We start from the raw sequence: 15,778 nt of genomic DNA on the forward strand, positions 1-15,778 counted from the left end.
GAAGGGACGTGACACTGGAATGTGAGTATGTACTGTTTGTTTTTTTTTACATTACGATGGTAACCAGGGTAAACATCGGGTTACTAAGCGCGGCCCTGCGCTTAGTAACCCGATGTTTACCCTGGTTACCCGGGGACTTCGGCATCGTTGGTCGCTGGAGAGCTGTCTGTGTGACAGCTCCCCAGCGACCACACAACGACTTACCAACGATCACGGCCAGGTCGTATCGCTGGTCGTGATCGTTGGTAAATTGTTTAGTGTAACGGTACCCTAAGCCGGCTTAATGTCACCTTACAATACAAAGGTGACATTAACCCTTTATTACCCCATCTGCCACCACTGCAGGGCAGTGGGAAGAGGGAGCGTAAACATATATTTCTATTAAAAATTAACCTTTAATATTTCAATACCTCCAACCCAATGGAACAGGTATATACCAAAAATATGGGACCTAACGATAAACTAACCTGCAGATACCCTACACTAGGCCTAATTTGCACCTACATAACTGTGGAGGTTGGGACCCTAAAGAAACGATTTTGGTGCCCCCACTCACCATGGGCTGTCCCTCAGTGCCCTATTCCAACCCTTATGATATTGGTGGAAAAACAATTCAATAATAGTGCAGAGATGAAGAGAATTTATAAAACTAATCCCTACAATTCATCAACCGGTATCCAAACAGGCAGCAAAATATATAAAAAATCATCCAATTTCATAATTGGAACTCCTTGATAGCACTAATTTGCCACATGATGCATTTGACAAATGGGCTTAGATGCATCTCCCCAATGGGTGACCATCATACGTGATTTAGAGGACAAGTGATAATATTAATTAAGTGGATTTAAGTGGATATACTAATCATACCCACAGCATTATTGCCACATAGAAAATAGCCCCAAAACTATTCAATGAACATGATAAAACAACTGGGAGTATACTCAGCATGAATCACATGCATCCCGACGCGTTTCCCCGTCAGTAGCACGGTTCATCAGGAGGTATCACAATGTAGATGCCGGATGCCATGATGGATGATGCTGAGTATTGTTGGGTTGTTTTAGCAGGTCACAGAGCAGCTGGAGGAGGGGGTTATGAGAAATGTAGTTTATAGTGGTGACATGGTCAGTACAGAAGCACCACCAACTTCACACTGAGAAGAGACGCAATTACGGATGAACTGGAGCCAGAAAAAGATGTAAGAAATGAACCAGACAGGATCTGGAGGCCACGTTACTATAGAGAGTTATTAGTCTACAGGTAGATTGTAAAATTATACATTCTGGGATATCCCTTTAAGAGGAGCGATCACTACACTGTTATATAGGAAAATCACTATAATCATGTAAGAAGGACGACGCGGAAAAGGGCCCTCACACTGCTGTATCTGATAGGCCGAACAGTCCACCAATCAGATATCATTCCTCACAGCTGCTCCTCCTGATATACTTATAGATCCTTTACATACATGTAACGCAGCATGAAGGGGCTCTGAGAAGGCGGCAGTGAAGGTGTGTAAGTGTCTGATGGGGTCACACAGCTAATAAAAGGACAGCTGACCGGTCTCATAATCCAGACATATCCTGAACCTATCACTGGAGATCTGGTGAGGTAACGGGACCACTTTACTGTCATGTCTCACCAAATACTGATTATTACACCACACTCCTCCATATAAACCCCAGGACTTGTTATTATCTCCAATGTGTGAATTACGTCTCCTGTCTATACTGGGATAATACATCCCCACCATCCACAATACAGATCTACTGATCTCCACATCCCAGTAATGTCGTCCTGAGGTAAATCTCCTCCCGCTCATCACCTGATTATACTCGAATCTCTCTGCTGTTTCTGGACGATTCTGCCATATTTCTGTCCAGGTCGCAGTTTTGAGGTCGTCTGATATAAGAAGATTATTACCAGCCGTGTTTACATCCAGTAATATGTCTGCAGGACCCTCCCCATAGAAGATCACATTTATATCTCTTATCATAGCAAATAATGTGTGAGATTTGTGTGAGATCAACTCCGCACCCCGATCACCTCCATCATGTCTTCCTGTGTCCTCATCTCCCTCCTCCTCAGGATCACACAAGTTACCGATGTCTGGATCCTGTAAGACAGTCAGTGGATCCATCATGTCACACAGCTCCTCAATGTGCCTCATCTTCCTGGACAGCTCGTCCTTCTTTATTTCCAGCTTCTGGATCACATCAGACAGTGACATGTCCTCTTCCCACCTGGAAATGTCACTCAGGACCTTTTCCTCCAGTTCATCCACCCGTCTCCTGATGTCTATGAACAGGGCAGTGACTCTCTCGGCCTCTCTAGATGCTTTTTCTTGAGCTTTTCTCCCCTGCTCCTCCAGACTCCGGACTGTTTCCTCAGTCTTCTTTCTCATTGTGATCAGTTTCTGGAGACCATTTCTCAGTTTCTCCTTCTTCTTCTCAGAGGCCTCATCCAGCATCTCCACCCGGTGTCCCCGATGTTCTCCGGCCAAACTGCAGGACACACAGATACAAGCAGCGTCCTCAGTGCAGTAATATTCCAGGATCTTCTTATGGACAGAACATTTCCTGGTCTCGAGAAGTGCTGGGATCAGTGAGGACATGTTCTGGTCCTTTGCTGTGGACTCTCAGGTGTTGATCACACATAGAAGCCTCGCAGTGTAGACAGGACTTAATGGCAGGTACAGAAGAGCTGACACAGTAAGAGCAGCAGATCCCGGTGATCTCCTCCTGATCTGGCTGAGTAGACAGGAAATTCTTCACTACATTACACAGAGCTATGTTCTTCTGTAGTGGAGGCCACTTCCGAAATGTGGCTCTACATTCAGGACAGGAATAAACTCCATACCCGCCCTCTGTATCCAGCAATCTATCAATACAGACCCGGCAGAAGTTGTGTCCACATCTCAGGGTTACAGGATCTGTATAAATGTCCTTACAGATGGAGCAGTTCAGCTCGTGTCTAAGATCAGCAGAAGCCATGGCTGACGCTACTGAGGAGCAGAGAAACCATTACTGACAGCAGGGAGAGTCCCAGCATATACTTTATTATTCTAGACTTTGATCTTTGCTTCTTCACCAAGATAAACATTTTCCTACTGATTTATAGGCTCTGGAGGGCAGGACCATCACTTCTGTTATATTTCTGTACCTGCTTTGCTGATTGTCTGACTTTCAGTCATATAAATGGGTTTTATCAGCAAAGAAAGTAACAATCATTGTAATGAAAGAAGGCAAAATGAGTACAACAGCAAGAAGGGAGAAAATAGAGTGTATGTTTCAAAAGAGTAGAAAAATTCTTTATTAAATATGATTAACAGACAATTACATAATGCATTAAAACGTGCAAAAAAAAGGATATGCAATAGTGACACCCAGCCATAGATAAACGTTACATTCTATACACATCACTTAAATGGTGGGTCAAAGCGTGTTGCCATATAGAAGCAATTGTTTTTTAGAGGGAGCCTATAATTCCTCAGTAGCCACGTCTTCCATAAGTATGAGAATGCTACACACGCTCCAGTAATCAATTGCAGAGAAAGAGTCAGCCTACAATTCAAGTTAAGTAGCTACATAGCACATAAAATTGAAAAGGCATCTTACCCAAGTTTATGAAGGGATGAGGGAATCACGCAGAATTTAACAACCCCAACGCGCGTTTCGCTTGTTCAGTACACCATGCTTTCTCAAGGGGAGGTATTGTGACACTCTCCAACAGGACCTTTATAGATCCCTGGTAATCAGTCACATGGGGTTCATGTGACCATGTTCACCCAAGGATGCACTAGAATGGCGCATGCGCCCCCGGCCAGCCACACCTCTCCCATGTGACCCGGCAGTCACGTCACAGTGCGCATGAGCAGAAGAACGGCAGTTGCCTTAGCTCATAGCCAGGCACAAAGGACGCCGAGTATCACTGGGTGGATGCAGGTAGCCGGCGGGTGCACATACACAGCAGCCATACCCTGAACTGAAGGTTCTATAATCATGATTTATCATAGATCCTGTGAGGGAAAAAGTGTTTAGTCAGCCACCAATTGTGCAAGTTCTCCCACTAAAAAAGATGAGAGAGGCCTGTAATTGACATTATAGGTAGACTATGAGAGTCAAAATGAAAAAACAAATCCAGAAAATCACCTTGTCTGATTTGGCAAGATTTATTTAGCAAATTAAGGTGGAAAATAAGTATTTGGTCACCTAAAAACATGCAGGATTTCTGGCTCTCACAGACCTGTAACTTCTTCTTTAAGAGGCTCCTCTGTCCTCCACTCATTACCTGTAGTAATGGCTCCTGTTTGAACTTCTTATCAGTATAAAAGACACCTGTCCACAAACTCAGTCACACTCCACTATGGCTAAGACCAAAGAGCTGTGGAAGGACACCAGAAACAAAACTGTAGCCCTGTACCAGGCTGGGAAGACTGAATCTGCAATAGGCAAGCAGCTTGGTGTGATTAAATCAACTGTGGAGCAATAATAAGAAAATGGAAGACATGTAAGACCACTGATAATCTTCCTCGATCTGGGTCTCCACGCAAGATCTCACCCCGTGGGGTCAAAATGATCACAAGAGCGGTGAGAAAAAATCCCAGAACCACATGGGGGGACCTAGTGAATGACCTGCATAGATCTGGGACCACCATAACAAAGGCTACCATCAGTAACACAATATGCCGCCAGGGACTCGGATACCTTACCTACCAACACCATACCTACTGTGAAGCATAGGGGTGGCAACATCATGCTTTGGGGCTGTTCCTCTGCAAAGGGACCAGGACAACTGATCCACGTACATGAAAGAATGAATGGACCATGTATCGTGAGATCTTGAGTGCAAACCTCCTTCCATCAGCAAGGGCATTGAAGATGAAACGTGGATGGGTCTGTCAGCATGATAATGGTCCCAAACACACCACCAGGGCAACGAAGTAGTGGCTTCGTAAGAAGCATATGAAGGTCCTGGAGTGACCTAGCCAGTCTCCAGATCTCAACCCCATAGAAAACCTTTAGAGGGAGTTGAAACTCCGTGTTGCCCAGCGACAGGCCCAAAACATCACTGCTCTAGAGGAGATCTGCATGGAGGAATAGGCCAACATACCACCAACAGTGTGTGCCAACCTGGTGAAGACTTACAGAAAACGTCTGACCTCTGTCATTGCCAACAAAGGATATAACAAAATATTAAGATGAACTTTTGTTAATGACGAAATACTTATTTTCCACCATAATTTGCAAAATAAATCTTCCAAATCAGACAAGGTGATTTTCTGGATTTGTTTTCTCATTTTGACTCTCATAGTTGTGGTCGACCTGTGATGTCAATTACAGGCCTCTCTCATCTTTTTAAGTGGGAGAATTTGCACAATTGGTGGCTGACTAAATACTTTTTTTCCCCACTGTATCACCTCATTGCTGCCAAGAGATCAACAGTGCATTAAAACCTTTATCTAATTGGTTTCTTATAAATAGTACAACATGCTATACAGTGATTATTAGTAAAATTGGAGAGGTAACGCTGGTTGCAAGTTTCTCTTGACCTGCGGGATCACAAGTTTCGGCAAAAATTTGTGGAACATAGGGAAATCACACCACCTGTAGATTTCTCTTTGCCTGAACAGGAGGGGGGTAAAAGCCTTAGGAGAGGATACCACTTTAAAGTGCAAACTAAAAAAGGAGAAAAAAGACAAAACATTTTTAACAATCACACATCAAATAACATGCAAATTAAAAACTGCTAAAAACCAAACAGGACGGAAGATGGTATATTCCATAAGGATATATCCCAAAAGCCACTTTATACATAGGGAGCAAAATTAAGTGACTTGTTTAAACCGTCTCGTATCATCGTTCCTATTGTAATCATTCATCTCAGTTCACACTGGGCTAGGAGTTGTTTGGAATTACCGCCTCTTATCCCAGTGTAAATGTGAGGACAGAGCTTCAAAACACTGACCACAGAAACAGAGGGAAAGGGGGAACAAGGAGGAGAGGTGAATATTGTATTTTTTTAATGGAGAGTGCATTACACTTTAAGGAGGAATATGGGTTGCATTAGACTATATGGAGGACTATGGGGAGTGCATTATACCATAAAGAGGACTATGGGGTGCATGATACTATATGGAGGTCCATGGGGAGTGCATTATAGTAAAGAATATGGGGGGACTTTTTCAGCATGTGTAGCTGTAACAGGACACATGGCTCAGCATGTGGCCCAGCCCCATCAGCTAGTATCTAGGCTCATACAGGATGACCACCTGTGGATTCCATGCTATGTGACTGCTTAATTCAAACTTCCTCCAGTCAAGTAAGATTTCATAAGGAGAATAGGGAGTTATCTACATTCCAGTCACACCAGTTACAATTTTGAGATCTCGGGAACAGGCCGAACGCCTTCCAGGGTCTCGATTATTTATAGAACCCTAGGGTGGGAAGATACAAAGATCGGCAGGTAGAAGCCATGTAGCAAAGCTGTGTTTGGTATGCAAGCGTAACGGGGACCTGTCCGGATCCAAAGGCGTCAGAACCGCCTCCCTATGTTCTTCTGTTGGGAAGTTATGATCCTTCATAGGTTTTGGTAGATTTAGCTACAAACATCCAGGGGAGGGGATAAGGCCCATCCAGGGGACGAAAAGGGTGTGACCGACCAAGGAGTTAAATGGCTTGTGTAAGGCCATGTACTCTCTCTTTGTTATGCTTGCTGTTCACTTCTAAATTAGCAGGGCCATGTTGAGTAACTGCAGCGCCCCAGAGTCCTGGTCGTGCAGTATTGCCACTCTGCCACTGAGGGGAGTGATGGTACGTCTGATTGTACTAAAAGAATTCACCTGACCAGGTATCACAGTCACACATTACACTTCACACTCCGGCCACCAGGGGGAGCAAAAGGTTCTATTTATTAGGCCACTCCTCACACTCTGGTAAAACTGGGGGTTGGATAGGAAGTTAAGAGAGAAGCTAACTGGGTCTTGCCCAGGCAACATCTAGAGAGAGAGAGTTGCTGGGAAGATCCAGGGAGGTCCCTGTCAGGGGTGGGATCCTGACAGTGGCCTAGCAAGAGACAGATCATTACGGAGCCGCACCTGCACTTCATTGCGGCGGGATCCTAAGAAAGGACAAGAAGCAAAGTATATTGTGGAGAAGTGAGAAACGAGATCACAGCACTAGGAGATAATACCGGGAGGAGTCGTGCCCTAAGATCGTGGCAACATCCTTCTGAGGCGCGTAGCCGGTGGCCGGAACGCTGAGGGAGTATTGGCTCTACGCATTACTCTGAACTACGGCAGGGCAGTTGACTTTAGGTTGGCTGTCTCACCTTTTCACCTATGCAGACAACGGAGGCAATTGTGGGAGAGGGGCGTCTTTAGGGTCCCTATAAAATAGCTCCAGGCCTACCCCCGTCATACGGGTGCGTCCTATCCATATCATCTGGGGGACGGAGAGAGAACATCAGAAACAGATACAAGAGTTGTGAGGACTATCCCGTGGTGCTCAGCAGGGAGGTACTACAACACACAGGCGCTAGTAGGAAGGCTACTGATTTCCACCTGGAAAGGGAACTCTGGATGTGCCTTCGGACCGGCCGGTCTCAGCCAGCCCTGTTAGCAGTGCTCTGGATTGTGGATACCGAAGTCTACAGTAAAAGGTAAAAAGACTGCAACCCTGTGTCCTCGTCATTTACTGCGACGTACACCATCACCATCTACACATCAAGGGAAGCCCTGGGGACCTACTTCACCTGTGGGAAGGTATACCATCTAGCTGCCATTCCATCACCCCAGCGGACCCCCAGCAGCGTCGGTCGCTCTGACCGAACACCACAGGTGGCGTCACAAACACTTGACAAACTTTCACCTACTCCTTTAATTGGACGCCCCTTAGCAGGGCCACGGACCGGGTCAGGCCACCGTGACATCCCCAGAACCGAGACAGAGGGACCCGCTACCGAGTACCCCATTGCCCTGCATCTGGGGGTGCTCCATAACATGCCTGAAGGAACAGGAAGGAATAGAAGACAGCTAGCAGCCATGCCCCCATGTGGCCCAGTACACATAGTCACCAAACATCAAACCAGTAATTGACATGTTTCATCTGCTTACATCTTTTGTACTTCACCTATGTTTCCATAACTGATCATTGTATATATTGTATATATAATTTAACCTTGGGCTGCGTCTTTACCTAGATCTACGAATCCACACGTTTAACTTTCGGTTTAACTTTCCATGCTATAGGGTCTGGTTTCCGGCCCAATATAATCCCATTAACAGACCAGCCTTATATCTAATGAGGAACTGCTGGCAGTCCTACTGAGTTGACCAGGCACTGTTTCACTGGTACTGGTGAAAGGGGCCTCTCAGCCTGTCAGGGTTGTGCGTGACTGTGGTGCCACATTAACGACTGTGTGGGCCACATTCTCTCACTGTCCGTTCCTCCCTGGGCCTGTGTAGACAGGGGGTTTCTGTGTAAAACTGTGTCAATCTGACCTGACATGTTCCCAGGGGTTGCAGGTGAGGAGACTATCTTGTGATCCCTCCAACGTAATAGTGACCTCAGGCATGGTGGTGAGGGTTCATCACAATTATCCTATATGGAGGACTATGGGGCGTGTATTATACTATATGGAGGACTACAGGGAGTGCATTATACTGTGTGGAGGACCATGGGGAGTGCAATATTCTACATGGAGGACTATGGCGAGTGCATTATCCTATATGGAGGATTAGGGAGTGCATTACACTATATAGAGGACAATGGGGAGTGCATTATAATATATAAAGGACTTTGAAGAGTTAATTATCATCTATGGAGAAATATGGGGACTGCATTATACTATATAGAGGACTATGGAGTGCTTTATACTATATGGGGAGTGCATCATACTACACTGCTCAAAAAAATAAAGGGAACACTAAAGTACCACATCCTAGATATCTCTGAATGAAATATTCCAGTTGCAAATTTTTATTCATTGCATAGTGGAATGTGTTCATAACAATAAAACATAACAATTATCAAAGTAAATCAAAATTAATATCCCATGGAGGTCTGGATTTGGAATGATACTCAAAATCAAAGTGGAAAATCAAATTACAGGCTGATCCAACTTCAGTGGAAATGCCTCATGACAAGGAAGAGATGGTCAGTATTGTGTGTGGCCTCCACGTGCCTGCATGACATCCCTACAACCCTGGAGGGTTCAACCATAACTCCCAAGCAGCATGCCCACTGTCTTGGGGTCATGTTCGACACCGAACTTTCCTTTACTCCCTATATCCGATCACTCACTTGCTCTTGTCACCTGAGTCTTAAAAACATCTCCAGAATCCGACCTTTTCTCACCTTTGAAACTGCTAAGACTCTTACTGTCACTCTTATTCATTCTCGTCTGGACTACTGCGACTCTCTTTTGATCGGTCTCCCTCTTTCCAAACTTTCTCCTCTCCAATCCATCTTGAATGCGGCAGCCAGGGTCATATTTCTGTCCAACCGCTTCACCGATGCCTCCATCTTGTGCCAGTCATTACACTGGCTACCCATTCGCTACAGGGTCCAGTATAAACTCATCTCTCTCACCCACAAAGCCCTCCACAGTTCTGCACCACCTTATATCTCCTCTCTCATCTCTGTCTATCGCCCTACACGTGCCCTCCGCTCTACAAATGACCTAAGACTAACATCCCCCATAATCCGAACCTCGCACCTCCGTCTCCAAGACTTCTCTCGTGCTGCGCCAGCTCTCTGGAATGCACTTCCACAGGGAATCAGACTGATACCTAGCCCCGACCTATTCAAGCGTGCTCTAAAAACCCATCTCTTCAAACAAGCCTACCACATCAACTACTCAGTAAACTAACTTTGCCCTGTTCCCTCCTTCCAAATATTATTCTAAATCTGCACCCTACTATTCATCTGTCTCCACACCCTCCACGCACACGATTACTGCACTTGATACTTGACTATTGCACTTAAACACACAGGCTGATGACAGGATCATGCAGCTTTATATGAAAATCCTTATTTATTATAATTGCCAGACCTGAAATAACGAGCACTTTTCACCTATTGTGTCCCCCCATTTCCTTGTAGATTGTAAGCTTGCGAGCAGGGACCTCACCCCTAATGTCACTGTTTAAATTGTCTTAACTTGTATGGAATTTATTGTCTGTACATGTCCCCGCTTAATTGTAAAGTGCTGCGGAATATGTTGGCGCTATATAAATGAAAATTATTATTATTATTATTATTATTATTATTATTATTATTACAACGCCTGGGCATGCTCCTGATGAGGCGGCGGATGGTCTCCTGAGGGATCTCCTCCCAGACCTGGACTACAGCATCCGTCAACTCCTGGACAGTCTGTGGTGCAACGTGACGTTGTTGGCTGGAGCGAGACATGATGTTCCAGATGTGTTCAATCGGATTCAGGTCTGGGGAACGGGCGGGACAGTCCATAGCTTCAATGCCTTCATCTTGCAGTAACTGGTGACACACTCCAGCCACATGAGGTCTGGCAGTGTCCTGCATTAGGAGGAACCCAGGGCCAACCACACCAGCATATGGTCTCACAAGGGGTCTGAGGATCTCATCTCGGTACCTAATGGCAGTCAGGCTACATATAGGGCTGTGCGGCCCTCCAAAGAAATGCCACCCACACCATTACTGACCCACTGCCAAAAAGGTCATGCTGAAGGATATTGCAGGCAGCAGATCGCTCTCTGTTATGATCCTAGTGGTAGAGGATCTCAGAAGTTCCAGCTAAGTCCGCAAACACAAAAACCAGCTCATAGGGAGGTGGTAACTTGGCTGACCGTATATCTGATCCTAGCGCAACAACTAGAAGTAGCCAGGGAACGTACCTACGTTGATTCTAGACGTCTCGCACCAGCCGGAGAACTAACTAACCCTTTCAGAGAAAATAAGACCTCGCTTGCCTCAAGAGAAAGAACCCCAAAGTTATGATACAAGCCCCCCACAAATAATAACGGTGAGGTAAGAAGAAAAGACAAACGTAAGAATGAACTAGATTTAGCAAAGAGAGGCCCACTAATTAATAGCAGAAAATAGGAAGAGAACTTATGCGGTCAGCAAAAACCCTACAAAAATATCCACGCTGAATATCCAAGAACCCCCGCACCGACTAACGGTGTGGGGGGAGAATATCAGCCCCCTAGAGCTTCCAGCAAAAATCAGGAATCACATTGTAACAGGCTGGAACAAAAAAGCAGCAATGCGAATAAACAAAAATAAGAAAGCAGGACTTAGCTTATCTTGCAAAAAGCAGGAGACCAGGAGTCAGGAGCAAACAGACATAGACTGACTACATCGATTCCAGGCACTAGACTGAGTTTCCAGGAAGTCTAAATAGGAACACCCAAGGCCTAACGAACCAGGTGGGTACCAACCTGGAGAAAGACAATCCAAGTGTCATACCGCTAGTGATCACAAGAGGGAGCCAAGAAACACAGTTCACAACAGTACCCCCCCCCTTTAAGGAGGGGTCACCGAACCCTCACCAAGACCACCAGGGCGATCAGGATGAGCAGCGTGAAAGGCACAAACCAAATCGGCCGCATGAACATCAGAGGCGACCACCCAGGAATTATCCTCCTGACCATAGCCCTTCCACTTGACCAGATACTGAAGCCTCTGTCTAGAGAGACGAGAATCCAAGATCTTCTCCACCACGTACTCCAACTCGCCCTCAACCAAGACCGGAGCAGGAGGGTCAACAGCAGGAACCACAGGCACAACGTACCGCCGCAACAAAGACCTATGGAACACATTGTGAATGGCAAACGACACCGGAAGATCCAAACGAAAAGACACCGGATTAAGGACTTCCAAAATTTTATAAGGACCAATAAAGCGAGGCTTAAACTTAGGAGAGGAAACCTTCAGAGGGACATACCGAGAAGACAACCAAACCAAATCCCCAACACGAAGTCGGGGACCCACACCGCGGCAGCGGTTGGCAAAACGCTGAGCCTTCTCCTGTGACAATTTCAAGTTGTCCACCACATGATTCCAAATCCGCTGCAACCTATCCACCATGGAATCCACCCCAGGACAGTCAGAAGATTCAACATGACCCGAGGAAAAACGAGGATGAAAACCAGAGTTGCAGAAAAATGGCGAAACCAAAGTAGCGGAACTAGCCCGATTATTGAGGGCAAACTCAGCCAATGGCAAGAAGGTCACCCAATCGTCCTGATCCGCAGAAACAAAACATCTCAAATAAGCCTCCAGCGTCTGATTAGTTCGCTCAGTTTGGCCATTAGTCTGAGGATGAAAGGCAGATGAGAACGACAAATCAATGCCCATCTTAGCACAAAAAGATCGCCAGAACCTGGACACAAACTGGGATCCTCTGTCAGACACGATATTCTCAGGAATGCCATGCAAACGAACCACATTCTGAAAGAACAAAGGAACCAGATCGGAAGAGGAAGGCAACTTAGGCAAGGGCACCAAATGGACCATCTTGGAAAAGCGATCACACACCACCCAGATGACAGACATTCCTTGGGACACCGGAAGATCTGAAATGAAATCCATGGAAATGTGTGTCCATGGCCTCTTCGGGACGGGCAAGGGCAAAAGCAACCCACTGGCACGAGAACAGCAAGGCTTAGCCCGAGCACAAATCCCACAGGACTGCACAAAAGAACGCACATCCCGCGACAAGGAAGGCCACCAAAAGGACCTAGCTACCAAATCTCTGGTACCAAAAATCCCAGGATGCCCTGCCAACACTGAGGAATGAACCTCGGAGATAACTCTGCTGGTCCATTTATCAGGAACAAACAGTCTATCAGGTGGGCAAGGGTCAGGTCTACCAGCCTGAAATCTCTGCAGCACACGTCGCAAATCAGGAGAAATGGCCGACAAGATTACTCCCTCTTTAAGAATACCAGCTGGCTCTGAGACTCCCGGAGAGTCAGGCACAAAACTCCTAGAAAGAGCATCAGCCTTCACATTCTTCGAACCAGGCAGGTATGAGACCACAAAGTCAAAACGGGAGAAAAACAGCGACCAACGAGCCTGTCTAGGATTCAAGCGCTTAGCAGACTCGAGATACATCAAATTTTTGTGATCAGTCAAGACCACCACACGATGCTTAGCTCCCTCGAGCCAATGACGCCACTCCTCAAATGCCCACTTCATGGCCAACAACTCCCGATTACCAACATCATAGTTCCGCTCCGCAGGCAAAAATTTCCTAGAAAAAAAAGCACAAGGTCTCATCACAGAGCAACCAGGGCCTTTCTGCGACAAAACAGCCCCTGCACCGATCTCAGAAGCGTCCACTTCAACCTGAAAGGGAAGTGAGACATCAGGCTGGCACAAAACAGGCGCCGAAGTAAACCGACGCTTCAGCTCCCGGAAAGCCTCCACGGCTGCCGGAGCCCAATTAGCCACATCAGAGCCTTTCTTGGTCATGTCCGTCAAAGGTTACGCTAGAGAAATTAGCAATAAAACGACGGTAGAAATTAGCAAAACCCAAGAACTTCTGAAGACTCTTAACAGACGTGGGTTGAGTCCAATCATGAATAGCTCGGACCTTGACTGGGTCCATCTCCACTGTAGAAGGGGAGAAAATGAAACCCAGAAAGGAAACCTTCTGCACTCCAAAGAGACACTTTGAGCCCTTCACAAACAAAGCATTATCACGCAAAACCTGAAACACCATCCTGACTTGCTTTACATGAGAATCCCAATCATCAGAAAAAAACCAGAATATCATCCAGATAAACAATCATAAATTTATCTAGATACTTCCGGAAGATGTCATGCATAAAGGACTGAAACACTGAAGGAGCATTAGAAAGCCCAAAAGGCATCACCAAGTACTCAAAATGGCCTTCGGGCGTATTAAACGCTGTTTTCCATTCATCTCCCTGCTTAATGCGCACAAGGTTGTACGCACCACGAAGATCTATCTTGGTGAACCACTTGGCACCCTTAATCCGAGCAAACAAGTCCGACAATAGTGGCAACGGATACTGAAATTTGACCGTGATTTTATTCAGAAGCCGATAGTCTATACAAGGTCTCAAAGACCCGTCTTTTTTGGCTACAAAAAAGAATCCCGCACCAAGAGGGGAAGAGGATGGACGAATATGTCCTTTCTCCAAAGACTCCTTTATATAAGAACGCATTGCGGCATGTTCAGGTACAGATAGATTAAATAATCGTCCCTTAGGAAATTTACTACCAGGAATCAAATCTATAGCGCAGTCACAGTCGCTATGAGGAGGAAGGGCACTGGAACCGGACTCACTAAATACATCCTGATAGTCCAACAAATACTCCGGAACTTCAGAAGGAGTAGAAGAAGCAATAGACACCGACGGGGAATCGCAATGAATTCCCTGACAACCCCAACTTGACACAGACATTGCCCTCCAATCCAAGACTGGATTATGGGTCTGTAACCATGGCAGACCTAAAACGACCAAATCATGCATTTTATGCAGAACAAGAAAACGAATCACCTCCCGATGTTCAGGAGTCATGCACATGGTCACTTGTGTCCAATACTGCGGTTTATTCTCCGCCAATGGCGTAGCATCAATTCCTCTAAGAGGAATGGGATTTTTTAAAGGCTCCAGGACAAAACCACAGCGCTTGGCAAACGACAAGTCCATAAGACTCAGGGCTGCACCTGAATCCACAAATGCCATAACAGGGTAGGAAGACAATGAGCAAATTAGAGTTACAGACAAAATAAACTTAGGATGCAAATTACCAATGGTGACAGGACTAACCATCTTTGTTAGGCGTTTAGAGCATGCTGAGATAACATGTGTAGAATCACCACAGTAAAAACACAACCCATTCTGACGTCTATGATTTTGTCGTTCAGTTCTAGTCTGAATTCTATCACATAACATTGAGTCAGGTGTCTGTTCAGACAACACTGCCAGAGGATTAGCAGATTTGCGCTCCCGCAAACGCCGATCTATCTGAATGGCCAGAGCCATAGAATCACTCAGACTTGTAGGAATGGTAAAACCCACCATCACATTCTTAATGGCTTCAGAAAGGCCATTTCTGAAATTTGCGGCCAGAGCACACTCATTCCATTGAGTGAGCACGGACCATTTCCGAAATTTTTGGCAATACACTTCAGCCTCATCCTGGCCCTGAGAGATAGTCAGCAACGCTTTTTCTGCCTGAATTTCAAGATTGGGCTCCTCATAAAGCAATCCGAGCGCCAGAAAAAACGCATCAATATTTGCCAATGCCGGATCTCCTGGCGCCAATGAAAAAGCCCAATCCTGAGGGTCGCCACGCAAGAAAGAGATAACAATTTTAACTTGCTGAGCTGAGTCTCCAGACGAACGAGGTCTCAAAGATAGAAACAATTTACAATTATTCCAAAAATTCCTAAATTTAAATCGATCACCAGAGAAAAGCTCAGGAATAGGTATCTTAGGCTCTGACATAGGAGTACTAGTAACAAAATCCTGAATGCCCTGCACTCGTGCAGCAAGCTGATCCACACTAGTAATCAGAGTCTGAACATTCATGTCTGCAGCAGAGCTTCAAGCCACTCAGAGGAAAAAGGGGAAGAAGAAAAAAACAAAAAACTCTGAACTTCTTTTCTTTTAATCCCGCTTCTGCAATGCATTAAATATTCACTTTATGGCCTGGAATACTGTTATGATCCTAGTGGTAGAGGATCTCAGAAGTTCCAGCTAAGTCCGCAAACACAAAAACCAGCTCATAGGGAGGTGGTAACTTGGCTGACC

General features: G+C 45.7%; 1 pseudogene; it reads right to left on the minus strand.

The window, feature by feature from the left end:
• Positions 1-276: 276 nt before the first annotated feature.
• Positions 277-3,020, minus strand: LOC143777051 (E3 ubiquitin/ISG15 ligase TRIM25-like; annotated as a pseudogene).
• Positions 3,021-15,778: the final 12,758 nt, after the last annotated feature.

Source organism: Ranitomeya variabilis, chromosome 5, assembly GCF_051348905.1.
Source record: "Ranitomeya variabilis isolate aRanVar5 chromosome 5, aRanVar5.hap1, whole genome shotgun sequence".
In the NCBI taxonomy this organism is placed as follows: domain Eukaryota; kingdom Metazoa; phylum Chordata; class Amphibia; order Anura; family Dendrobatidae; genus Ranitomeya; species Ranitomeya variabilis.